Here is a 27,436-nt window from a genome sequence, read left to right as displayed (position 1 = left end):
TTACACTAGGAAATGAGTCTTCAGGTTAACGTAGCTAGCCTATGTTGTCAGACTACAACCGTCAGGAGTTTCATTTTGAGCAGGCCAAACTAGCTTTTCTGGTATCCTGATTGACAGGGCAGGGCCACTTGCTGGGACACACCCTACTTAACTGGCATCTACTCCCTTCTAAATGACTGCAAATTTCTTAACCAACTATGTGAGATCTTTAAATTACTCATTCATTGATCAATCTGTCAACTAATATGTGAGCTAGTTCCAGTAGAGAAGGAAGGGTGGAGATTAAATTCATTTTCATTTATTAAGCACCAATAATGTTCAAAGTGCCTGTCAATCTATTTACTGATGGAGGACTTGGACAAAACAAGAGGTTCAAAAATCGGTAAATATAAAATAATGCAAAGTAATTTCCAAGGGAAGAGAGTATTAGTAGTTAGAGAAATTGGAGGTGGGGAGAAGCTCATAAAAAGAGGTAGCACTCAAGCCATGCCATAAAAGAAGCTGGAGATTTTGAGTATTCATAAGAAATCAAGTTTGGGAAGAAATGAAGGGAGTCATTCCAGATAAAAAGGACTCTCTATGCAAAAGCATAAAGTTAAAAGATAGAATTTCATACAGAAATAAAACAGATTAGTATGTTGTAAAGTGTGTCATATAATATGGGACCACATCAGTCATTCTACATTCATCTCTGGGTACCAGATTTTAGGAAGGACATTGAAAAATTGGAGTCCATTCACAAGAGAGTAACCAAAATGATGAAGAGACTAGAGAATATATCAGGAAATGAGAAATGTTTTAGCATTGTGATAGTAGAGATGGCTAGAAGGAACTGCTAATATAATGGATAGAATGCTTGGCTTGAAGTCAAGATTTGAATTCAAATCTGTCTCAGATACTTATTAGCTGTGTTGCCCTAAATTAGTCATTTAACCTTATTTGCCTCTGTTTCCTTAACTGTAAAATATGGATAATAATAGCACTATCTCCCAGGGTGTTGTGAGGACCAAACAAGATAGTATTTGTAGAGCAGGTATTGAATAAATGTTCCTTTCCTTTCTAGACACAAGTAATACCATTTTAGAATAAGCTTCCATTTCATTATTAACTCCTGCATCTTGCTTTCCTTTAATCAAAGACAAGGCCAACCAAAAGACAGAATGCACTCTACCTTGGGTCTCTGAGGTCAAGGACAGAATAGAAGATTAGGAAGTCTCTCTCTTCTCCTTTGAAACAACAAATTGTTCCCAAAGCTGACAAGTTGTGAACTGAGGTAAAGTTGGAGAATGGACTGTGGTTTCATTGTTAAAGGGAAATACAAGGTAAAGAGTGTTAAGGACCATGCCTAAGTGTGAAACCCTGAAAACCTAAAAGGATTAAAGGGGACTATACCATTAAAGGATGGATCAGTTCTCTGGAAGCCCCCACAGCTGTGAATCATAACACACTTGAGGGAATTGCAAGTTAGCCTTTACCAATCCAGATGTTGCTTGTGAATTGGGAATGAAATAAATCAAAGGCAAGAGGGAAGAGGAGAGAGAGGTCAGAATGTCTCTGTCTCCTTATCATTCTCTCACAGGAAGGTATCTATTCTGCTAATCAGAATTAGATCCTCAGCAGTTGTTGCAAGTGGCTCTTGTAACACTCAGCTACCACTAGTAGATTGTGCCCATAACAGAAGAAACTCCCTTTACCAATGCTTTTTTTCAGTTGAGAGTCTTAAATAATTGTCTTTAACATCAAGATTATGATTTGAACTAATATGTATCATTATGTATCATATGTATCATAGACTTGTGATGGAAATAGCCATCTGCATCCAGAGAGGATTATGGGCACTAAATATGAATCACAACATAGTATTTTCACCTTTTTTTGTAATTGTTGTTTGCTTGTTTTTTTCTTATTTTTTTTCCTTTTGATCTGATTTTTCTTGTACAGAATGATAAACGTAAAAATATTTTTAGAAGACATGAATATGCTTAACTGATATTGGATTACTTGCTGTCTAGGGGAGGGAGGAGGGAAGGAAAAAGGGAGAAAAATTTAGAACACAAAGTTTTGCAAGTGTGAATGTTGAAAACTATCTTTGTTATGTATTTTGGAGAAAAAGTTACTATTAAAAAAAGATTATTGGGGGGCAGCTAGGTGACGAAGTGGATAGAGCACCAGCCCTGAATTCAGGAGGACCCGAGTTCAAATTTGGTCACAGATACTTAACACTTCCTAGCTGTGTGACCCTGGGCAAGTCACTTAACCCCAGCCTCAGGGGGGGAAAAAAAAAGATTCTTGGATCAGAGATCTTGAAAATTCACTAGAGGGACCAAATATAACAATTTTTTTTTTCTTGAAAAAATTATGAATCCACATAGTCACACCTTCACTCAAGATACCCTCAAGCCCATCATGAGCTAACAGGGTTTTCTTATAACCTATCCTACAGTTTAATACAGAAGTACCCAAGCAATTCAGTGGATAGGAGACAATTCAATCTGACACTGGTTAAACAGGCCTGGCCCACTATGGGCATATTTGTATTGTAGATATCGAGATACTCAAAATACTAGGCCAAGGGCTTTCAGAGTACGGGAAGGTAGACATAACCTGTAATGACAGAGTCACTGTGAAATCCTCTCCTTTCTCACTGACCACCCTGAACATTAGTATGCTTCTTTCTACCTTCCTCAACCTGAGGTATCCAGGAATCTGGATTTGGTGGATTCAGGGGCCTTCGTTAATATGGGGAACAAAGAACTGGGCTGGTGTTAACATGTACTCCTCTGGACCATGAGTGATATCAATGGAGGCACAGAACATTTATATAAGCTGGCAACTCAGAAAACTAAGATTTTGCATCCCCAGATGGAAAAATATGGAAAACATGCATAGTACCTTACTCTAGATATAACTTGCTCTTTTGTGATTCCTGATAGTACTGGGAACCAAATGGCTAGGTATTTATGACTGGGAATTTCTTGGATTCATTTCATTCCTCTGTGCATTTTGCTTACAGAACTGTGTGTGAACTTGTGCAGGTAAAGACACTTGTCACAATGAAACATTCTATTACCCCAAAATGAACATTTAAAACACATATTCAACATCATTGGAGCAATGAAGCGGCTTCCATACAGGTTCTGAGACTATGCAAATGATCAGATTAATTGAATTAATCAGTGGAGTTCCTGAAGAACAATATGGTTAAAGGGTTTAATCCACTTTTCCTGTGTTGTTTTTGAAGTCTTTACACAGGCTGTCTCAGAATGCTTGAAGTGTTCTACTTTCTTGACTCCTTATTGTGTAATCCTTCCATCAGTTCAACTCGCCTGGTGTGAAGTGGAAGATTTTTCAATTGTTACCACTACCCACCATTGTTAGCACTGGAGAGTGTGAAATGAGAGGGGAGAAAAGAAATTCACAATAACCAAAGATGATGATAACATGAGAGTATTTGTGGGCTATCAATACTACATTTTTTAGGGTTTTTTTTTTCTGCTTGATTATATTCATCATGAACCTATTTCAATACTCAAAGACTTTGATAAATCTTGTTGCAGAACTGAGTTTGAGAAATTAAAATAGTGGTTCATTGCAGGGATCCATATGAACCAGTTAGAGTGGAGTTGATGGGGTAATGGAGCCTAGCAAAATACTATGTCCCTGTCTATAACCCAGTACCTGAATGGATCCCAGGGGGGAGCAAGCTAATATTGACATCATCATGTACAGACAGAGCTATCTTGTACTGAAACCCTCTGTTGCCTTATACAATCTGGAGATTAAGCTGTAGACGTCAACTTCCAAGGCTGTTTTATATTGATAGAATGACCATGACTACCAACTGAGTTGCTGATGCACACAATTAACATAGTTAAAAAAAGAAAAAAACTTGCTCTGCATCCTTTCCCAATAAAAAGACCCACCTTGTCCCTTGACATTTACCCATTTACCCTTGTAATTGCTAGTTCATTAGGAGCTTTGCCTGCCTTGTGGGGTAATAATAAAGATTTGCCTCAATTTAGAAATGGCCTGAGCCTATGAATTTATTCCAGACAATCCTTCTCTCCTACATTCATCATTTGTACTTTTGTGACCTGTTGAATCTCATCAGGGTCATGTACCTCCCATATAGCAATGGATTCTACCTGTCCTGTCTCAAGTCATCACTGCCCTATTTTACTTAGGCTCTATTTTTATTAATATTTATTAAACTTTTACATTGTACAGAATTCAGAGGACAGAACAAGAATAGTGGATCTATCTGTCTAACAGACAGATCTATCTGGTCATGGCCTCTTGGGAATCAAATGAACTCATATACAGCTTTCTGAGCCCAGTTCAGAAGCCAGAAATCTGGAGAGGATGGAGGCTGTGCAAAAAGACAGGTTTCTCCTCCCAGCAACTTTTTATGATAATACTTAGTTTTCTGTATCCCTGAATGAAAGTATTCCAACGGAACCTTCTGCCTTTTGGAAACAAAAATACTTCTCATTTGGCTTGGTAACTAAGAATTCCATTTGTTGTTACTAAAACTTTTGAAAGAAAACACAGATTAAAAAAGAAAAGAAGAAAAAAGAAAGTTTTTTTTTTTTTTTAAGTATGCAAAGTCCTATTTAAAGAAGACCTTTAGAAAGGTTCTTAACCTGAAGTTCAAGAACTTGGGGGGCTATATACAATTCTACCTCAATAGAACTGGTTTTATAATCCTGTGTGTTTATTTTATGCTCCTACATATATTATCCTGAGAAAGAATCCATCAGATTATCAGGGGGCTATGAGACAAAGAAGATTTAAGCACTCTTGCTTTAGATGAATTTAAGTTTTAACAAAAAGATATACGTGCAAGATATATATTCACACTAAATTAAAAGTAATCTTATGAGGGAAGGCCCTAGTAAGTAGAAGTTGAGGGAAAGAATTATAGATGCTTCAAAAGATCAAGGATCCAGTTTCATATATATGGGTGCTCCTTCCTTCAAAGCAGAAAGCCATCTCTTCCTCATGGTCTTTACAAGTTGCTGTGGCCTCAGGTGATAAATATCTACCTATTTACCTTGGCTGATCTTTGAATAGCAAGAACTCACCAGGTTTCTGGATGACCTTTTCTACACTTAAGTTTTTATTGTAGAATACTATATTCATCATGGCACCTTTATAAAGGTATAAATTCTGCTGATATGGCCTTCAAGCAACCAGGGTCATCTTCACCTTTTAGCAACCAGGATCATCTGCCAATGAGACACTGGAAGAGGACTTATATAAAGTGTTCTCTTATACACTTACCTTATAAAATAGGACAGTTCAGATTGAACAAAAAGAAGTATAATTTTTAGGGTATATAATAGTCTATAGGCCAGGTATTCTTAATTTTCCAAGACCTTTTTTGCTGTTAGTATTTGAGTAACTCAATAAAATTGGTTTCCTTTGTTATATTTTATACATTAACAACATTCTAAAAATGGTATCTATAAATTTTATCAGAAGGTGCCAAAGGGGTCCATGACACATTCAAAAACGGTTAATAACTCTTCCTCTGGGCAAATACAGACAAATCAAAAAAGAAGAGATGGAATTGTAATGGGTGGGATAGGAAGCTCCTAAAATAACCAATAACTTTGAAAGGCATAAAACTTCCATAATTTAAAGAACTCAAGTCTGAAAAATTAAGGTAAATGGTTCTATGCATAAATCAATTGAGAACTAGGTTGGAATAGTGATCAGGGAACTGCTCTTAGAGTCAGAAATATATGGATATAAATACCACCTCTGAGAACTTGTATTGGAAGCCTTCAGCAAGTTATTTAACCTCTCCGTGTCCCAACAAACTCTGTAAGACATTATATTGCAAAATAAGTGTTTATCTTCATTTAGTAGAGGGCCTTTTCCTCTTTAAAAGCCCTCTACACCAGTGAAATCACAAGGTCAGATTTTTTTTAATAGCTTTTTATTTACAAGATATATGCATGGGTAATTTTTCAGCATTGACAATTGCAAAACCTTTTGTTCCAATTTTTCCCCTCCTTCCTCTGACCCCCTCCCCAAGATGGCAGGTAGACCAATACATGTTAAATATGTCAAAGTATATATTAAATACAATATATGTATACATATCCATACAGCTATTTTGCTACAGAAGAAGAATCAAACTTTTCTTTGTGAGGGAAATAAAAAATGCAAGCAGACAAAAACAGAGGGATTGGAAATGCTATGTAGTAGTTCACACTCATTACCCAGAGTTCTTTCTCTGGGTGTAGCTGGTTCTATTCATTATTGAACAAATGGAACTGATTTGGTTCATCTCATTGTTGAAGAGAGCCACATTCATCAGAATTGATCATCATACAGTGTTGTTGTTGAAGTATATAATGATCTCCTGGTTCTGCTCTTTTCACTCAGCATCAGTTCATACAAATCTCTCTAGGCTTTTCTGAAATCATCCTGCTGGTCATATCTTTTTTTTTTTTTAATATTTTGTAATTATAACTTTTTTTTTGACAGTACATATGCATGGGTAATTTTTTACAACATTATCCCTTGCACTTACTTCTGTTCAGATTTTTTCCCTCCCTCCCCCAACCCCCTCCCCCAGATGGCAGGCAGTCTTATACATGTTAAATATATTACAATATATTCTAGATATAATATATGTGTGTAGAACCGAATTTCTTGTTGCACAGGAAGAATTGGATTCAGAAGGTAAAAATAACAGTTTACACTCATTTCCCAGTGTTCCTTTTCTGGATGTAGCTGATTCTGTCCATCATTGATCAATTGGAATTGGATTAGCTCTTCTCTATGTTGAAGATATCCATTTCCATCAGTATACACCCTCATACAGTATCATTGTTGAAGTGTATAATGATCTTCTGGTTCTGCTCATTTCACTCAGCATCAGTTGATGTAAGTCTCTCCAAGCCTCTCTGTATTTCTCCTGTTGGTCATTTCTTACAGAACAATAATATTCCATAACCTTCATATACCATAATTTACCCAACCATTCTCCAATTGATGGACATCCATTCATCTTCCAGCTTCTAGCCACTATGAAAAGGGCTGCCACAAACATTTTAGCACATACAGGTCCCTTTCCCTTCTTTAGTATTTCCTTGGGATATAAGCCCAGTAGTAGTATGGCTGGGTCAAAGGGTATGCACATTTTGATAACTTTTGGGGCATAATTCCAGATTGCTCTCCAGAATGGTTGGATTCTTTCACAACTCCACCAACAATGCATCAGTGTCCCAGTTTTCCCACAGCCCCTCCAACATTCATCGTTATTTGTTCCTGTCATCTTAGCCAATCTGACAGGTGTGTAATGATATCTCAGAGTTGTATTAATTTGCATTTCTCTGATCAATAGTGATTTGGAACACTCTTTTATATGAGTGGAAATAGTTTTAATTTCATCATCTGAAAATTGTCTGTTTATATCCTTTGCTGCTGGTCTTTTCTTACAGAACAATAATATTCCATAACAATCATATTCCACAATTTAGTCAGCCACTCTCCAATTGAGGGGCATCCACTCAGTTTAAAGTTTCTGGCTACTACAAAGAGGGCTGCCACAAACATTTTTGTACATACAGGTCCCTTTCCCTTCTTTAAGATCTCTTTGGGATATAAGCCCAGTAGTCACACTGCTAGATCAAAGGGTATGCACAGTTTGATAACTTTTTAAGCATAGTTCCAAATTGCTCTCCATAATGGCTGGAAGTATTCACAATTCCACCAACAATGTATCAGTGTCCCAGTTTTCCCACATCCCCTCCAATATTCACCATTATCTTTTCCTGTCATCCTAGCCAATTTGAGAGGTGTGTAGTGATATCTCAGAGTTGTCTTAATTTGCATTTCTCTGATTTATAATGACTTGGAGCATCTTTTCATATGGCTAGAAATAGTTTCAATTTCTTCATCTGAGAATTAATTGTCTGTTCATGTCCTTTAACCATTTATCAATTGGAGAATGTCTTGATTTCGTATAAATTAGTCAATTCTCCATATATTTTGGAAATGAGGCCTTTGTCAGAACCTTTGACTGTAAAAATGTTTTCCCAGTTTATTGTTTCCCTTCTAATCTTGTCTGCATTAGTTTTGTCTGTACAAAAGCTTTTTAATTTGATATAATCAAAATTTTCTATTTTGTGATTAATAATGATCTCTAATTCTCCTTTGGTCACAAATTCCTTCCTCCTCCACAGGTCTGAGAGGTAAACTATCTTTTGTTCTTCTAATTTATTTATAATCTCATTTTTTATGCCTAAATCATGAGCCCATTTTGACCTTATCTTGGTATATGGTGTTAAGTGTGGGTCAATGCCTAGTTTATGCCATATTAATTTCCAATTTTCCCAGCAGTTTTTGTCAAACAGTGAATTTTTATCCCAAAAGCTGGGGTCTTTGGATTTGTCAAACACTAGGTTGTTAAAGTTATTGACTATTTTGTCCTTTGAACCTAACCTGTTCTACTGATCAACTAGTCTATTTCTTAGCCAATATCAAATGGTTTTGGTAACCGCTGCTTTATAATATAATTTTATTTCAAGTTCCCTTGAAAGTCTTGTCCTTTTGTTCTTCCACATGAATTTTGTTATTTTTTCTAAGTCATTAAAATCATTTTTTGGGAGTCTGATTGGTATAGCATTAAATAAATAGATTAGTTTAGGTAGTATTGTAATCTTTATTATATTTCCTTGAAGATCAGATTTTAAAAAAATAATAATTAAAGCAGCATATCTTAAATAATGGTCCAGGGATTTCTGAGGGTCCCTAAAACCCTTTCAGGGGGAAGAGGAGTCTGAAATAAAAAATACTTTCATAATAATACTAAGATATTTTAATTTCTAATATAATAGTTAACCCTCATAAGCAACAATTCTTAGAGGGATCCTCAATATTTTTTAAGAGTGCAAAAGAATCCTAAAAGCAAAATGTTTGAGAAGCATTGAATTAGAAGTTGCTTATCCAGAGATTCTCCCTTAACCCACCCAAGTTTACTGAGTTAAACTAGAGTTCAGGGATTAAGCAATCTTAGATTCCATCTTGTAGCTCCTAAACCCATTCCATATCTGAATTCAAGTGATCATTCAACAAGGGTGACCAAGTTCCCATTCTATTCAGAGCACTGAGCTATAGCTCAGTGGAGAGACAAAGAGAAAAAAAAAAAAGTTGTGTTTTTTTTTTTGTGTGTGTGTGTGTGTGTGTGTGTGTGTGTGTGTGTGTGTGTGTGTTTTAATGATATCCAGTTAAGACATAGAGAATGACTTGGAAATCCTTACAGAATAATGTGCAAATTCACATAGAGTTTAAGAGATAGAGAGCAGAGCACTGATCAGAATTGGGTATAGAAGGTGACCATAATCATGGATGACTATAAATAAATGGGAATTATTACAGGGTTTGTAAGAAAACAAACCCTAGTATAATTCTAAAGGACCCCTATAATGATTTCCTGGTTATGCTTAGTAATATAACTCTAAGATGGCATGAAAGCTATTGTTTTTCTTTTTATTGAGAAAAAGAGTTCCACAGTATTAAAAAAAGATTCTAGCATGAATCTCATGCAAATATATTTGTCTTCAAAAAAAATTACAATGATAAAAAACAAAATGTGTTTGAGAAATTTCTTTACTTTGATATTAAAGCTTGTGCAAGTAAGCCTGTATGACTTAATAATTCAGAGGATCTCTCACAACTCTCTCCAAAGTAAAAGGCATTAGATTTTATTGTGTTCCTGTCATTCAAAAGTTCAGGCCTAAAATAAATCAAAGAAAGAATTCGTCCTCGTCTGTCACTAAGGACTTTTACACTTCACTCACAGATTTTACCAGAGTTCAGGTGATGACAGAATATTCTATAGCATAACAAATTTGTCACTGAATTCTTCATCTATAAAAAGGAGAGGATGAACTAAATGTTCTCTAAGATCAACTTTGTAGCTCCAATATTCTATAAAATAGGATCACACACCTGCCATGTTCTCCAATGCTGTATTTTATGCATGTGGAAGGGTTGTTGTCAGAGAGGGCAAATAGGGTCACAGTTCCTTGAATTAAACTATGCTCCTGAGAAAATAATGCATGGCATGGATTACTGTCCTACTGAATCAAAAAGAAAGGATGAAAGTCATGAAAGAGGCATGATAAAAGGAATGAGAACCAGGGACAGATATAAAACGGAAATGAGTCTGGATTACGCAATGATTCCTTCCTCACTCTTAAAGTAGACTATAAGATTTAATCTTGGCTAAAGTTATTAGATGATTATGTGACTGAGCCATTATATCTGCTTCTGCTGGGAAAATTGCTATCCAGAAACGTGGTGGAGTCTTAATGTCCTCCTTTGTGACCAAAGTGTTGGAAAGCTTTAACTTCCTGTCTATTTGTGTGACTCAGTGCTGGTCCCATGAGACACCTTCAGATCTGAGCAGCAGCATTTGCCCAGATATTGAGTCAAGTTTCTATTTGACTATAAAATGAAAGAGCTAGAAAACAGACTGAAACAATTAAATAAGCAGGGAAAGTACCACTGATGAAAAATGAAAGAAAAACCAAATAAAGCAGAATAAAATAGTTTATTTCTTATCTAAGTGGACAGCTCTGAGCTACCTTTTCTCTACCTTATCAGGGAAGTGCTTGGAAGGAAAAATGAGTATCCATATACTGATTCTAAATTAGGTCTTAGTTCAGTGATATTCATATAACTGAAAAATCAATTTTATCCAATAAAAGAAAATAAAGTAGTTATAGTTATTCAATAAATATTTATTGAGTGCCTAATTTGTGTGGAATATCTTGGACTAGACTTGTAATTCAAGTGTCCTATAATGTCATTGTTTAAAGAAAGCTAGCTAATCACCATCTGCTAATATATGTGTGTGTGTGTGTGTGTGTGTGTGTGTTTTTAAAAATATATTGATTAGTTTTGTCAAACTATTTTTTCTTTATTTATTTTTTTAATAAGGCATGGGAGGGAGGAGAAAGTGATGGAGAAGCAATGTATTTCAATAAACTATTATTTTAAAAAAACATGGAACAAGCACATCTAACTTTTATATCTCACTTCCTATATGCCAGAAGGTTCTAAGCACTTTTCAGTTATTATCTCATTTTATCCTCATAACTTCAGTGGGAGGTAGGTATTATTATTAGCCTTATTTTACTGATAAGAAAACGGAGGCAAACAGATTAAATATTGATTTGAAACCATGCCAGGAGGACTATAAAACTCTATGTATTCTTCCACACAGCAATACCACTAATAGATTGTACCCCGAAGAGATCAAAGAAAAAGGAAAATGACCTGCATGTACAAAAATTTTTATTATAGTTCTTTTTTTTTTTCCTTTTTTGGTGGCAAAGAATTGGAAATTAAGGAATATCCATGAACTGGGGAAATAACTGAACAAATTATGGTATACTATTGTGATAGAATGCTACTGTCGTGTAAGAAATGATGAAGAAGAGTGTGTTATTTACCTTGACTCTTAGCTTGTCAAGGGCTGTAATGAGAATCCAGGAATCCCTGCTTCTTCTATTGTAATCACTGCTTCACCCACTGACCACCAGGCATGAGTGCATCTTTATTCACGTTGGCCAAGTTTATGTGTAGGGGAAGGCATGGAGGAAGGAGAATTCTCTGAGGCACAGGAGGATATGGCTGCCCTGGAGAAAGATTATGAGGAGATTGGTGTGGATTCTGTTCAAGGAGAAAGTAAAAAGGAAGGAGAAGACTATTAGTTACCCCTTTCTTACAATTCTGCAGCACTGTATCCAACAATCATCAGCTTAAATAAACACTTAGCTTATCTGTAACCTAGGCAACTGTTGAGAAAGTACCAAGATGGTATGAAGGCAATCTTAATAGTACAGCTCGCTATCTGGTTAGTTTGTCTACACTATGAAAACTGTGATTACATATAAGTTTTCCACATGTCTTTATTTTTAAAAATGTCCATCATGTCTATGAAACTAATGGCTTTAAGGAAAAATGCAAAAAAATTTTTTTTAAATGTGAAACAGAAGACTTTCAGGAAAACCTGGAAAGACTTACATGTACTGATAAGTAAAAAGAGCAAAACCAAGAGAACATTATACACAGCAATAGCAATATTGTGGCAGTGATTAGCTGAAAATGACTTAGCTATTCTCAGCAAGAAAATGATCCAAAGGGCTTATGAAAAAAAAATGTTCTCCTCTTCCAGTGAACAAAATGATGGAGTCTTAATATAGATTGAAACATACTTAAAGAAAAAAACTTTAGTATTCTTGGAGAAAATTCCCCTGCATTTTCTTTTACAACATGACAAATGTGAAAATGTTGGGAATGATTGTCCATGTATAGTTTATGTCAAATTCCTTTACTTCTCAAAGAGGAGGGATGACCAGAAGGGAAGAATGATCTGGAACTCAAAATTTAAAAAAAAAATGTTAAAAAAAAATTTTGTTCATGTGTAATTGAGAAAAAAATCAAAATAACCAATATATTTTACTAAAACAGAATTTAAGTGACTGGCCCAGGATCACACAGTTAATAAGTGTCTAAGATTGGATTTGAACTGAAATCTTCCAGTTCCAAGCCAGCCTCTCTATTTACTGTTAGTGGAAGATTCCAGAAGAGTACAACCATTAAGAATAGAAAGGAAGGATAGATCTAGGGCAAAGATAACATGCCATGAGATGGATTAGCTTAAGAAAAAAAGAGGTTTTTTGAACTGTAACAATTTTATTTATATGTCTTGCATATATATATTATATATATGTATATATATATACAAATATATATTTGAAATACTATGTAATAAATATTATACCTATAATATAAGCAATATGATTTTAAAATTATATGAATAATTATTTGGAGTCCGAAGGGGGAAAAATTCTTACTTGGAAGACAAAGAAGGCTTCAAGGAGGAGGTAACATTTAAAGTAGGCCTTGAAACAGATTTCAAAAGAGGGAAATGGCAGTAGGAGATTTAAGATATGAGAAATGGCACAGCCAGAAGCATAGAAGCAAGAAAGTTCTTCACATTTTCATAGGGAGTTGAGTGGTCCATTTTGGAAGGATAGGGTCATAAATAGGTCAGATTTCATGGTCTCTGGGGATAACTTTCAAATATGTCCATGCTAAATCCACCCAAGGATTCTGAATTTTCTTCTTCTGCTGCTACATTTCTACTTGGTCCCCATCTTCCATGGAACCATGTGATGCTAAAGACATACATGTAGAGTACTATATTCAGGTTATTGAGAATCAGGAAGAAATAGAAGCATCTCTACTTTGTTTTGTCTATTTAGATAGTTTTTTCCCATTAAACTATGACAAAACTAATTTTTTTTGGGGGGGGCTTGTGAAAGGGAAAAGAGATAATAATAACTCTTGTTTTGAAGCTTGTCATTATCTATTAAAAGAATGTACTAAAACAACTTCAGCCAAATACATTATATACATTAGTGAGCAATAACTTTTGGCATACAGTGTAAGAGATATATTTTTGCAATTCTTATGCATTCAAAGGTGATATTATATAAAAGGCATCTATTCCATGCAAAGTACTTTATATAATTCTTCTGGATGAAAGATTAGTGAACCCAGCCTACCAATTACATCAGGTTTTGATCAACCATTCAACTTGCTTATCCAGACTGGGTGGAGCTAAATTTTAAACTCTACCTATTTACTTGATGAGAAATGAAATTGCCTTCCTCTGTAATGGGCTGATGAAAAAAAAAAAAAAAGCCAATAAAATTCTTAAGAGGTTTAATTTTAATGAAAGAAGAGCTATATAAGAACTATTTTCTACAAAGAAAGAAAGATAATAAATAAAGCCACATGAGCTGGTCAGTTATTCTTAGGGTTATATATACAGAGAAGAGAAGATACTAATTCATCAATCTCACTAACAGCTGAGGCTACTAATGATTCAATGTGAGTGACAATATAGCACATTAAATTGAGTATTTAATTGGGAGGTAGGAAGACTTAGGTTCAAATCCTGCCTGCCTCAAACATTTAAGATCTGTGTGACACTTCTCAAGACATTTAATCTTTTCCCATCTCAGTTTTCTCATCTGTAAAATAAAGAAGTTTGACATTATAGTCTCCAGTGTCATTGTCTGTTCTAAACCTATGACCATATCATTTTAAATAAGGCACCCTTTAGGACAGAAATGTGGGCAAATGAAAAGCTCCAATTTTATGTAGACTTTTGCCAATTCTTTTGGCATGATGGGGAAAGGGATGGAAAAATAAGGAGGGAAGTTAGAGAACATTTTTGATACAAAAGAATAATAGTAGAATAATAACTTCAAACTATTTCTATCACCCATGATAAAAAAGAAAGAGCAGGAAAGAAATAATAATTTAAAAAGAGAAACAAAAAACTCATGATGGGTAAAAAAAAAAAATACATAGATCATCCTAAACCTCAATAGGAATCCTCTCTAAATTATGATAATGCAAGTGGTCATCCATCATCCTTCATTAATGAGGAACTCACTACTTTTAGAGCTAGCTCACTTCATTTTAAGAAATCTCTCATTTCTTTGGCTTTTTTTTTTTAGCACCAAGTTTTAATTGACCTATTTGCAATAATTTTCTGCCCACTACATTTTAGGAAATATCTCATTGTTTGCCAATTTTTTTTAGCACCAAGCTGAAATGGGCCTATCTGAAAACGATTTCTATTAGTTTTGCTCTCCAGAGGAAAGCAGAAATATATATATATATATATATATATATATATATATATATATCCCTCTTATACATGACAGCTATTAGATAGCTTTTAAGTGGTATGTACATCTCCCCTTTTCTAAGAATATCTTCAGTCTTTCAATAAGTTCTCATAGAGTTTAATAGCACTTACCTCACAAGATTGTTAACGAGCATCCAATGAGGGAACATATTTAAAGTGCTTCGCATTCCAAAGCACTATATAAACCATCAGCATCTGTCATTGTCCTCAATGTCATCACTGTTATTTGTTTGTTATTTTTTTTGTAGTGCTCTCTGTCCCCATCCTCCAGATGTATTCCAATTTACAATGTCCTTCCTAGAGAAGCAACTAACAATGAATACAGCATCACTTTAGTTTCTTACCACATGGATCCCTATCCTAAAGTTATTCACCATAATCCTCCTTCACCAGTTAGTTATTTTCCTCATATGAATCATGTTGATCCATGAATCGTTTTTTCCTTTTGAATAAGACATATCTCTATAGTCTAATTCCAGTCACATTGCATATCCTCTCTTTTAATTAGGATCACAGAAGTTCAGAGTTACAAGGAATCCAAGCTATAACTTATTAAGGATCCCAGAATGGTAACTAGGAATGTGTGCTGTCTTCATGAAGATTAATGTCTACTCCATTCTTTCTAAGGACATTTGCTTATCCCTGAAAGAGCCTTTATTATAGTGACATATCTTTTACTTAAGAAACATTGTGTATCTTTTCAGATCAATATTATATTCCTTTGTTTCAAGTGTAGAAAATGTCACTAGGAAGGGCCCAGTTAAAAAATGATTAGGCTAAAGGGATGGATCAACAAATACTTATACTATTTAAGGATAACTATGAAACTCCTTGCCCATTAGACTTTGGGTACAGATAATTTCCATTTTTGTCTTTGTATCCCTGCCCTTGCACAGCAATTAGTATATAATAGGTACTTAATAAATGTAACTCAATTAACTGTGGCTTATGTAAGCTCAAAACAGCCCCAAAGACACCTCTTTGGGGATTTTGATCACACTGGATACTCTTCTTGATCTATGCATACTTCATTTGTAAATCTGACTCACACTCTAAACCATAAATGGCAGCAGACAGGTTAAGAGATTCAGAGTTTGGATAAAGATCAAAAAATAGACATAGATGTCTGCAGATACAAAGTCCGTTTATTCATACAGTCCTCAACCGTCAAAATGGAAATCACAGAGAACAAGTGACAGAAATGCCCAGGAGTTATGTGACCTAGGAAGTAGCAGAAACGGGGAATTATCAAGGTAGTAGCAAACACTCCTAAACCCATCTTTCCAGAAAAGTAATGAAAATTCTTGGACCTAAGTCTTATAGAGAAAAGAAAGAGATCCTGGGTAACCCTTCCTTGTAGAAGAAAGAGTTCATAGACAATGCTTCCTAGAAAGAGGGAAACAATTTCATGACCATAGAGGAGTCCTATGGAAGAGCAAACTTGGACTTTCCCTCCTTTTATGACAAGTATTGGAACAGGTTTAATGAAACAACTCTTATTTTCTTTTCATATTCTATTCTGTTACCTAGTATATTTCCATACATTTTTAACCCTCTATCAAAGAATTTCATAACTGGATCTTATTTATCTCTGTACTCTTCTGCACATTTTTCCTCTCAGTGTCATATGTACAGTACCCTTTTCAAAGGTTAATTGAAATGAAATGAAGTCACTTGACCTCCCTGAGCTTCAGTTTTTTCATTTCTAAAATGACAGTAGAGATTCTTCATGGGATTCCATTGATATAGAGAACTCTAGAATGAAGAAACATTTTCCCCTTCTCTGAATTTATTGTCTTATATAGCTACGTGGAATATTGAGTGTTTAAGTGATTTGCCATATGCATAACCAATATATTTCAGATGTCTGTCTTGAATCCATTTCTTCTTGGCTCCAAAGTTAGCTCTTTGTTTGTTATGCCATATTGCTTCTAAAATAGTAATAGCAATAATAATAATAATAGGAAAAGATGAAAAAAGTGAGATATTGATAATATGAATAGTAATAATAATTATTGGACTCACAGAGTTTTTGTGAGAATAAAATGTGAAAATGAACCCATACAGCATCTATTAGTGTAAGATATTTTTATTGGTTCTGGCAACGAAAATTATGAAGAAAATACAATTTGTCTTTTGCTTCTTTCAATTCCCTTTCCCCAGTCTTTCCTCCCCTAGACTGGCCTCTTAGAAGCAAATAGTACTTTCCTGTCCAGCATCTTTCCACTGGCAGATATAGTAGCTTCCAATCTTCTCTTTCCACCAATTAACCTTACTTTTCATTTTCTCTCAGCAATAGAAGACAGTCTGATAAATGAATGCTCCCTAAGGTCCTTATCACAGTTTAGAAAGTTGTCTCTCAAGGGATATTTGCATTTTTACAAGGGGTTCCTGGGGACATTACTTTACAGCTAGAGGAAATGTGACAAGCTGTAGGCCCTAATTTCGGGATTACTCACTGAGATACTCTGCTACAACAGCAAGATTCCATCTCTGGCAATACATAGCTCCTACTGAAATCTTCCTGTGTTCCTGTAATACTGCAAGAACCCCCAGAGAGGCCTGCTGAGATCAAACATTGCTGCAGGAATTTTCCTCTTTTGATTTGCAAATTCACAAGGTGATAGAGGAATCCTGAACCTTCATTATGCCACATGCCAGCTTAACAGTTTCCTTCCTATCAGGTTCAATTTTGAAAATTCTAACAAAGGTCTCAAAGGTAAGCTATGTGCTTTAATGAAATTAATGCTTTCTTGCTTACAAAGATGTTCTTCTGATGCCCTTGAAAAACAGACTAATAGAGTTTCACTTTATTATGAATAACTCATCCAAGAAAAAAATATGTATTTTAGTCTCCCTTTGAGACTTCAGTGTATCTCTATACCAGTCACCAAGAACTAGGAAAAAGATTGTAATATTTTCCAGAAATGAGGCTATTTTCAAAAGCATACAGCCATCAAAGCACTATCCAAATGCTGTTATATATAATATTGAGATTCTCCAGTCCATGCAGCAAAATAGAAAATTCATTTTGGAAAATAGCTCAGATGATACAAAACAGTATCCTTTTCTTTATAGTCATTACACCAATAGGACCATACCATACTAAGATTGCAAGACCAGACCTATAAACAAGATTTATTATAAGATAATTTTACTTTGACAGATGGTCTATATTTCTAAGATACCAATATAAAAGTGTGCGTGTGTTTTTTTAATAAACTAAAGTCTTTAAGCAGCTTGCTTTAAAAAAATTATAGCTGAGAAAAAATAAAAACAAGGACTGCTATTCCTGTGGTTATTATCTATCATTTTAGATTAATTTTTTTGGTGGTTGCCACTAGCAACCAGAAAATTAAAATGAATAAATTTTGTTCAAATAAATACTGACATTTACCCTAATAATCAACTTGTATGTAGTTGTGGAAATTTTGCAAAAATGATAAAAATCAAGATTCTGAATCTTTTTTCACTTTTTTTTAAAATAGTGTTTAAATTTTAAAATGATATTCTTTATTTTTTCAAGTGTAATCTTCAATCATAAGGATTAGAATATTGGAATAATGAATAATATCTCTCATGTAAGACATGTCTTACATTGTTATGTGTTTTCACAATAAAAGATAGAGATGAAATTAAATACCCAGCCTCAGAACTTGCTAGAGATGAATCTAAGGCTTAGTAATGCCATCTTTTTTCTTAAGATTATTACTAATCTGAACTCAGTGGTAATAGAAAGATCTCTTTCAAAAATATTCCAATGGTAATCCATTCACAATTTATAATAGAATAACAGATATATTCCATGCACAAATTAACGTCCATATCTCTGGTTAAAAAAAAAAAAAAAGGATGAAGACTTGAAAATATCTTTTTGGATTTTGGTTCATTGTAGTTGTTTGATTTGAAAGCCATGATTTGACATGTTGCCTCCCCTCACAGTAACAACACTAAAAATGCTCTTACATGGTATTTCAACCAAACCATTCATTTGGAAACTGAGGACCATACTGCTGAAAGTGGCAGGTAGGTGACCCAACTGGACCCAGAGTCAGGAAGACCTGAATTCAAATCTAGTCTAAGATACTAGCTGTGTCACCCTCAGTTTCCTCATTTGTATAATGGGGATAATAACACCTATTTCTCAAGGTTGTTTTAAGGATAAAAGTGGGAAAATATCTTTAAGGAACTATACAAACCTTAAAATATCATATAAATGGTAGCTATTATAATTATTGTCACCAAAGTAACTTTTTCAAGATCACTCCAATGCATCATAAGTTACAAAACTCAAGTCTTCTGACTCCAGTTACATTCCATTCATATCTTTCCATTGAATCTCACTCCCTCTGTTGAGATAAAGCTGTATCATGACAAAGTGGGGCTCTTCTATATTTTCCTTTTCATGTAAGAACTACAAAATACCTTTCAAGTAGTACCTTTTGTTACTGTCTCTTTTACATGAAAAAACTAAGGTATGAAAAAGCCAGGAACATCACCACATTCATATATCACAAGAGTAAAGATCTATCTTCCTACTGGGTAACTGATCTCAGTATTGCACTTAAAAAGTATGGTTGCACATAGTCCACTCAGAGGCAATTAAGAAAAAAAAAAAAAAAAACCCGGTTGTATCTTCAATAGACACATTCCCATTTTAAAATTATGAAAAACTGCCAACTGGGATCCATAAGCGAGTTGCTGATTCTTCTAAAATCAAATTGTACTTTCCATTTTAGAGAAAGCACAATGTTTATTGAGTTTTACAGTGTAAGTAACAGATTACAGGCAGTTCCCACTTAGGGCCACAATGAACTCCATTTGACTAGGTATTAAAGCTGATCAGCACAAGGCAAAATCCCAATGGTTCATAAACTGTATCCTGGCTTCTCACATTCTGTAGACTTCATTTGCACACAGGCATCAGAGGAAATTATCAAATGAGCAGGTGAAAGATCATAAGTAGTGAAGCAGACAAGTATGTTAGATAGACAGAGATGAATGAATAAACGAGAACAATAAAATACTAAGCAGTGAAGAGCAAAGATTATGGTTACTTAAAAACAGACAAGATTTTGTGAAAATTTCAAAATCTCTAGATCTCAAAAATGGTGTTTACTATACAAACACCATGAAATTATTTTTATACAAACATATTGATTTATATTCATAAAATTTCTTCTGTGTATTACCCTTTTCAAAAAGCAAGGTTTTAGAAATTTTAGAAAATGTCAGCAGCCTGAATTTTAAGACTGCCTTCCATTTGATAAGTCTTTTAACCCTTGAAAGCCTTGATCTGTGGTATAAGAAATGCAAATTAAAATAAATGAGGCTTCATCTCACTTTGCAAAGTGGCAATTATAAAACAAAAGTTGCTTATCCACTCTACAAGCATTTGATTATTAAATATTTACAATGTTCCACAAAAAAAAAAAAAAAAAACAAACCCTAAAACAAAACAAGAATCCTAGTTTTTACCCTCAAGGGTTTTACATTTCATGGAGTAGCTTATGTTCTCTTAAATAGGCATATTCAAGATACCTATAGAATAAACGTAAGATAATCTTATAAAAAAGAGCACTAACAGCTGAGGGGATCTGAAAAGGCCTCCAACAGAAGATAGTATTTGAGCTGATTCTTGAAGAAAGCAGTCTAAGAAATGAAGATGAGAAGGAAGAACATTATAGGCATAGGGGTCATCAAATTCAAAGGCCTATAGAAAGAGGAGATAAACTGTGATAGGTGAGAAAGCAAATATATTGATATTGTTGTTATATATATAATATGTGAAAAGATTAGTGGTAATGCATAAGAAAAGTGAAAAGATAAGATAGAAAAATCTTTGGGTAACTGTATAGAGGACAGGTTGGAATTGAGATGGGACAACCAATTAAATGGTAACTGCAAGTCTTGGCAAGAGGCAATAAGGGGGAAGGCAATTAAGAGGCAATTAATATTGGAGGAGCTATGAGAAGATAGTCCCATTGATGCATTCATTGTTGCTGTAGCTGTGAGATAATGTGATCATTTTAAATCTAAATTTGGAATTCCAAAATAAAAGTAACTAAATTACCCATATACATTGACTTAGTAATTCTATTACTGGAGATTCATCTTTAAAAAAGTCAAAGAGAAACAAAAGGTTCGATCTATACCAAAATAGAAGAGTATACTCTTTGTGCTCACAAAGAATTGGAATCTAAGAATTGGAAGCCTATCAATTGGAGAATGGCTTAAAAAATAAAAATAACTATAATTGAGTATGATTATACAGCAAGAAATTATGAATTATGAAGAGAAAAATTGATGATGATGATGATAATGATGATGATGATGATGATGATGTATGATGATGATGATGATATTGAGCCAAGTCCAGTTCTTGTGAGTATGTTGAGCATACTTGGCTGATAATGATCTCCTTCAAAACATGTATAGGTAGTGTTTCCATTTTGCTTACCATGTTAAGAAAGGAGCCTTTCAATTAACTGTGAACTAGAAAATAGATAAGTAACTGGCTATTTATTGTATTTAGCATTTATAAAGGTCTGCAACGTATTTTATAAATGTTATCTCATTTGAGCCAGAACTAAGATTGCTTACAAAAGACACTAACTAGATGATTTTTCTGCTTGACTGTGAGAAAGCCTCCAAATGGAAACTAAGAACTGTTAGAGAAGGCTTACTTTTTCAACTGGACTAATGAGAAGTCATAAATACAAGGCCTCATTATTGCTTCTCTTGCTGTTGTGTCAGCTCATTTCTGCTATAGATGAAGGAGAACTGGAAAGGGAATATTCTAGTTTGGATTCTTATAAACTTCACAAGCTTGGGAGAATACCAGAGATTTTAGGTACTAACCAGAGTTTGTGGGGAACCAAGCATGGTTGTGGCTAGTGCAGTCCTATGGAATATGTGGGAATCAGTCCATTAGTGGATTCACCCAGAAGCCAAAATGCCAAGTCCTACAAGAGAGATCAGCTCTTTCATCAATCACGTCATATTCAGAAGTAAACTGAGGTAAATGTTTTATAGAAATTGCTTATATTATATTATAGAAAGTGTGAACACATCCTTTCAGGGATTTAGGTTATGTAGGGGAGAGATTTTGGGAAGGCAACTAGGAAGTTGGAAATTAATTGTACTTTTGTTCTTCATATTTTTAAAAGTAAATATATCTGTAAATATTAATTGGTGAAATGGCACGAAGACACTAATCACTTGAGATTATCAATGACATAAGAGATATTAACTATGCTGTTTTTGTTCAATAGTATCTGACTCTTCAGGACTCTGTGGATTATAATATCCATGGGATTTTTGTGGCATTTCTTTTTCCAGTAAATTAGGCAAACAAACCCACTTAAATCTGGTACATGAATAAGTCAGGACATCACTCTGTGTTGACACTGGTCTTTTTCAAAATGATGAATGAACCACAGCAACAACAAATAGAGATTAAGTGACTTGCCAGGGTCACACAGCTAGTATATATTTGAGGCCAGATTTAACTTAGGTCTTCCTGACTCCAGACCCAACATTCTAGCCACTTAGTCATCTAGCAACCTTCTTTATTAACTCTACATGGTAGTAAATAATAGGAAAAATACATTGAAATGAGGGCTTGAACTACTTGAGGTATTCTCAATATCTATCCTTGGAGAGAAATCCAATAAACTTTCAGGGTACACCTAGAATATTGGAAAATGTAGCTAGTCTTGGTCTGGAGGCCCAGAATCCCAGTGGAAGAAGGATTTGGGATAAAGATGCATCAGAAATTATCTGGATTATATTTTTGTTCAATCAAAAAGGAATTTTCAAGAAAAAAATTTGTCATTGGCTAAGAGTATATTACAGTTTAAAAAAAAAATTACAATGTACAGGATTTTCTGAGGTTGCAAAATTGGCAGCCAAACAAGGCATTCATCAGAGGGCACAAAACAACATTATTTTATTATAATATTATTTTTGTGGATCTGTGATCTTGTAGCAAACGCTCCATTCATAAGTAGAAATCCCAACTTGCCCATGCCTCCTCATCTTCCATAATTCATGTTCTTGTTCTCTAATTCACCACCCTAGAGGATCTAATTAATAATGCTAGAAACTTTTCTGTCACTCTTTTCACATTTTGTAGGTGTCAGTGAAACACTCATTCTATGTACTATTTTGTCTCTCCCTATTCATTAACTCCAGTACTTCTTTGTTACTACTCCCTTGGGATGAAGGAAAATTCCTTGTTTTGCTATTCAAACTGCTTTTTAATCATACCTGAACCCACCTTTCCAACCTAATTTTACTTTTCTTTCTTTCTCATATTCTATGGTTCAATTAAACCATGCCCCTTGCTGTTCCTCACAGATAACTGTCCATCTCCCTTCTCCATGAGTAGGCATTGGTTGTTCCCCGTTCCTGGAGGACATCCTCACAATATCTGTTTGACTTTCTAGACTCAACTCAAGTATTATCTTTTATATGAAATCTTTCCTGATCTGTCCCCCATCTCCTAGAGTCCTCCACCTCATCACAGTCTGATTAGACTTCCAGTTCACTGTTATCTGTAAACTTATTTACATACATGCTGACTCTTGCAATGGAATACAAATTCCTTAAGGGAAAGCACTGTCTTTTTTGTCTTTTGTATTACCAGTACCTAGCTAGATGGCCCAATGAATAGAGCACAAGGCTTGGAATCAGGAGAGCCTGAATTCAAATCCAACCCCAAACATTTATTAGTTGTGTGACCCTAAACAAGTCACTTAACTCTGTTTGCCTCAGTTTTCTCAACAGAAAATTTAACTGGAGAAGGAAATGACAAACCACACTGGTATCTTTGCCAAGAAAACCGTAAATTAAGTCATAAAGAGCCAGACATAACTGAAATGATTGAGTGACACACATAGTAGGCACTTAATAAATGCTTATTTGTAATGTCCGGACTAGCTCTCTGATGGATCTTGGGACCAGCCTTGATCTTAGTGGAGGAGTACAGGAGCAAAAGAGCCACCAGGAAGATGGTCAAAGATGGAATTTCTCATTTCTAGTCCTCTCATCCTTAAGTACCTTAGTATAATTACATCATTACAGCACACTATGTATGTGTGAACTAGAGAACCATTACATCACCATACTAAGTACTAAGTATATATGTGAAGTAGAGAACCATCATCTCATCAATTCTACTGAGTTAACACCTTGTTGTAAGTATCCTTGTTTCAAGTATTCTTCTCCAGCATTCTGGCCCTCAACACTTATTGATTAAAGAAGAGTCAAAAAGTAAGTGCAAAACATAAATGGAGAACCCCCCCTAGGAAAAACACCCAGATAGGAGATGGAATAAGTAGTATAGTTTCTCTGGAACAGATAGAGGGTGAAGAGGAGTAATATGAAATAAGATAGCTGTGGTGGGGAGCAGACTGTAGAAAGCTTACTTAATAATAATTGCTAGCATTTATATATCACCTCCAGGTTTATAATGTGCTCCAAAAATCTTGTCTCATTGGATCCTTACAACACCAGTATTACATCTGAGGAAATCTGAGGTTGTCAGTATATAGTACAGGGATTAAGACATAGTCGGCATTTAATAATTTCTTTTAATTTTTTGTATTGAAATAATCAATTATAGTTCTTAAGCTCAGCCTTCTTGTTTCTTGTTCTTTCCACTTGACTATTGCCTCTGCTCATAATGAAGGGTATAAGGTTTAAGGGAAACAAAGAAGGCACTAGTATTCACCATGGAGGTTAATTTGGAATGGAATAGATCCAAAATCCAAACATTTAAAGTTTTTCCCATCAATATAGTTAATCTGATGTTTTTGAATTGAAATCTGATCCGCATCTCCCTCTCAAACATATATATATATGTATAACTGCAAGTGACAATATGATGCTTATTGTAAGTACAAACAAAATCTCACTCTAGGAAGAAGTGCATCAGCTGAGCCATAATTGAGGCATAAAAGGCACAAAGTAACTCTGCCAAGAACATGCTAGTTTTATTCCTAAATTTTGGCAGTTAGTCCTTTTGTATGTATGTCACTTGGTCTTCACATAACAAGGGCTTTAAAGTCTGGGTTTTGAGAATTTTGTCTTGAGGCATTAATGAATAGTTTTTTTCAGACTATCATCATTGCTCTATGCAAATAATAGAAGCCAATCAGAATGTCATTAATATGAACAGAAATCCTCTTGTCAGTTGCTATGATACTGTGTTCCCTTACATTCCTATTATGGGTATAAAAACATTTGTTTTGTGGGTGACAAGAAAAGGGGGAAGGGAGAATCAAGTAATAGCAATTTATGAAAACTTACTTTGGCATTAGGTCAAATATCAAGGCAACAAAGAAAACCCCAAAATGGTACTTGATCTCAAGGAACTTACTTTCTAATAGATAGACAACATAAACATAAATTTATAGTAACGAGATAAACACAGAGAATGACATAGGAAGGAACTAGTAGGTGGGGACATCAAGAAAGGCTTCTTGTGGGAACTGAGTCTTCAAGGAAGCCAAGGACTCAAAACTCAGAAGTTAAGGATAGCATTCTAGACATGAGGGACAGTCAGTGTAAGAGCATGGAGCTGAGTATTGGGAAAGTTATAATGTTATAGGGATACTTATTACTGAAGCTATAAGCCATTCTTCAAAGGGATAAAATAATATTATTCTTTCTAGTTTCTCATCAAACATGAAATTAGGACGCTAGAAAAGGGAAATGGGGGGCAGGAAATCCTCACATTTGGGATGAATAGATTTAGGATGTTAATTTGTTAACAAAATTGAAAAGAATGGAAGGAAGTAAACATTTAAAAATTTTTTTATTATAGCTTTTTATTTACAAGATATATGCATGGGTAATTTTTCATCATTGACAACTGCAAAACCTTTTGTTCCAACTTTTCCCCTCCTTCCCCCCACCCCCTCCCCCAGATGGCAGGTTGACCAATACCTGTTAAATATGTTAAAGTATAAATTAAATACAACATATGTATACATGTCCAAACAGTTATTTTGCTGTACAAAAAGAATCGGAAATTTGAAGTATTATACAATTAGCCTGTGAAGGAAATTAAAAAAAAAATGCAGGCTGACAAAATTAGAGGGATTTGGAATTCTATGTAATGGTTCATAGTCATCTCCCAGAGTTCTTTCGCTGGATGTATCTGGTTCAATTCATTACTGCTCTATTGGTGGCCACGTCCATCAGAATTGACCATCGTATAGTATTGTTTCTGAAGTATATAATGATCTTCTAGTTCTGCTCATTTCACTCAGCATGAGTTCATGTAAGTCTCTCCAGGCCTTTCTGAAATCATCCTGCTGGTCAGGAAATAAACATTTTTAGAGCCCTTTACAAAAATTATTAACCTTAGGAGGGAGGTACACTTTTTTTTTATAGTTGAGAAAACTGAGGCAGAAAGATGGTTAAATGACTTGTCTGGGTCACATTGCTTTTAAGTGTCTGAAGCCAGATTTAAACTCAAATATTCCTCATTTCCTGGACTCTACCCATTGCACTAATTCCTTCTAAGAAAAGAGCTTAGATTTTCAAATCAGATTACAAATGATAAGTTAATTTGGCTTCTAAAAGTTGAGCCATTAATTATAAAGAAAATCATAAATGTTTAATTTTCTAGTCCTGAAATAATTGATCTTATTAGCTAAAGTGCCTAATCTTAGCCTTGGAGAATGGATGATGAAATAGAATTCTCTTCCCTTTGTAGAGAAGCTGGGGGTGATAAATGTGGAATGTCACATTAGCTATTAGATGGGATCACTGTTTGGTTTGCTTTATTCAGTAAAAATAAATGAATGAACGAACGATGCTGAGACTAGCTACCATCTATAAAATGTGATACTTCATATTGCCTTATAACAAGAAGTAATGAAGAGAACAAAACTGTCATGGTTATGTTACTAATTTAAAGATTCATTATTCAGTAAGTATAGTCTACCAATCCAGTTCAAAATCTTCCACTCCTAAGTAGATGAGATCTTTAAAAATTGCTATGGTACAAAAAAAATAATCACTTGGTAACGATTTCTGATGGTGAATCATTTTACTCTTAACTACATAGGATTCATTGATTGATAAAGTATTGGTTATTGTGGTGAGATAAAGAGAAAGTAGGGGCAGCTAGGTGGTGCAGTGGATAGAGCACCAGGTTCAAATCTGGTCTCAGACACTTAACACTTCCTAGCTGTGTGACCCTGGACAAGTCACTTAACCCCAGCCTCAAAAAAAAAAAAAAAAAAAAAGAGAGAGAGAAAGTAGAAGGCATTATGGTATGTCAACTCATTTGTATATACCTGTTAAATGATGAAGGTAAAACTGAAAAAGGGGGAAAGTATATTAACTTTTGGAGACTGAAGCATGATTTTAAAAGGAATATCAATTTTACAGGAGAAATTTGGAGACTGTTATCATTTAGCTAACAAAAAAATCATAGAGAGTCAGGTTGCAGAGCTCTCATTTAAATTATTATGGTTAGAGGAACCTGGAAAAAGAAATCTGAACTATGTTGCTGTGAATTCTGTCTGGTTGAATAATGAAGCATTTTGGTAAGTGAATAATTAATTAGGTGGGCCGGTCTGTACAGCCCCAAAATAGCTAATCTGATAAAATTTGCTATTTTCTGCCTTGAAGAGAAATGCTATTCAAGAGCATTCAGTCTTC

This window comes from Sminthopsis crassicaudata, chromosome 3 (genome assembly GCF_048593235.1).
Source record: "Sminthopsis crassicaudata isolate SCR6 chromosome 3, ASM4859323v1, whole genome shotgun sequence".
Classification (NCBI taxonomy): Eukaryota; Metazoa; Chordata; class Mammalia; order Dasyuromorphia; family Dasyuridae; genus Sminthopsis; species Sminthopsis crassicaudata.
This window is presented reverse-complemented; position numbering follows the sequence as displayed.